Raw genomic sequence first — 2155 nt, forward strand, 5'->3', positions numbered from 1 at the left:
TAATTCCTTATCTCCTGTCCTTAGCAATAATTGCATGGAATTTTTTGAGACAAAACTCTTACCAATAATTTTGCCCCCCAAAAATTATATGGTTTAGATATGTTGATGATATTTTCTGTATTTGGCCAGTTCACGAAAATCTCCAGGAATTCCTTATTAATCTCAATAATTTAGTCCCTTCTATAAAAGTTTACTGTAGAGGAAGAAAGAAATTGTAATTTGAATTTTCTTGATGTAACTGTCCATAGAAATGATAAAAATTTCACCTTTTCAGTCTTTTGAAAATGAACTATTATTGCCTCTTTTGTTCATTACTACTCCAATCACCATCAAAATGTTAAATTCTCCTTTTTTTCTGGGATGTTTCTAAGGGCTTTATGTGTCTGTAGCCTGCAGTTTATTGACGCTGAGATTAAAACTATTTATGATATTCCCTTGAAACTTAAATAAACAAGGACTCTTGTAGATGTGGCATGGAAAAGAGTTAGAAAACATTTTATTTAACAAAATGACAAACATTGAATTTAGTAAGCATAAACATTCCAAAATTACCCTATGATGTAAAGGTTTTTAGAAATTCCTAGAATTTTAAAGCTTTTTAACATAAATGTTGTTTTCAGTAATATTAATGTCAAGAGTTTAGTAATAACAAATTCTCCTAAGAATCTTCCCAGCTGCATATATGAAATTCCTCGCAAAAAGTGTGATAAAGTCTATTACGGACAAACTGGTAAATCTCTTTCACAACGACTCAAACAGCACCAATATTTTGTGGGAACTGGACAAATATCAAATGCAATATACGTACATATGAGAAATTTAGATTGTCCTATTAACTGGAGTCAAGCAACTTGCCTCAATCACATGTAATGAAACAGTTAAAAGGAATATCACTGGAATCTTGTTTCATCAAGTCAAATAATGGAAATGTTCTAGCTTTAAGTCCTGGTTTTATTTAAACTCAGCGCCTTCATAATGAAAAAAGTTGTAGATAATATAAGCTACAAAATTAATATATTCAGTTTTTATATGTTTTGGACTATATGGATACGTTGTAGTTTCTGTTAGGATAAATCTATGTTTAAGTTTGTGACTGTGTGATATCCGATAATCCTGGATTATCTCTTTAATTTGTACCCTTTTGATAATTAATCATCTGGTATTCTTTGATCATTTTATTTACCTGATAACTTTCTTTCCAAATTTTATTTCATTTGTTGCTTAGAGTCGATATGTTCAGAATTCACAAAACCATAATTTGAAGTTAAGATTAATATAGAATGTGAAAAGAGAGAGATTAACATTGTCCGTTCAAAGCAGGAAATTGCTGTCATCACTCTAGATAAGAGGAGCTCGCAATTCTGCGTTTGTTTTGGAATCTATCAATCTTGCAATGCTCATGACCTTTTTTTTTTCAGACTGTGTCTTGGTCAAGAAACCACGGTTGAGTGGCCTCATCTTTTCGTTAAATCGTTCTAGAACATTCTATATAAAAATGCATATCTATGAGAAGTGACGTCACTTAGTCTTACTCTCAGTTTAAATAATCAATATCTTTTATTTTACATTACTTTTATTATTTTTAAAGTGTAACATAATAGCTGTTTTTATTTAATTTGTAATACCAATTTCTCTCTTTTTTTAAAAGTGAATTATAAAGATTTAGCAAAGGAACTTTGGGTCCAAAATGTTTTGAGCCAGGCAGGCAATAATGTCTCACCCAGTTAACTACCATACAAGAGAGATTTTGTCATTCTGAGAATTTGAAACTGTGCCGTAAGGAGATAGCATCTCTCTCTCTCTCTCTCTCTCTCTCTCTAATCTCTCTCTCTCTCTCTCTCTCTCTCTCTCTCTCGTAAGAGATTTTTTATTTCACATAAACGTATATATATGTATATATATGTATATATTTTATATATATATATATATATATATATATATATTATATATGTATATATATATATATATATATATATATATATATATATATATATATATATTATGTATATATATATATATATATATATATATATATATATATATATATATATATTGTGATGGCTTGGTATCCACCACAATAATCACACTCAAAACACTTATATGTATTCACAGAAAAACAATACTCAGTCCACAAAAGGTGGAAAAATATTCGTAA

The sequence above is a fragment of the Macrobrachium nipponense genome, chromosome 21, assembly GCF_015104395.2.
Source record: "Macrobrachium nipponense isolate FS-2020 chromosome 21, ASM1510439v2, whole genome shotgun sequence".
Lineage (NCBI taxonomy): Eukaryota > Metazoa > Arthropoda > Malacostraca > Decapoda > Palaemonidae > Macrobrachium > Macrobrachium nipponense.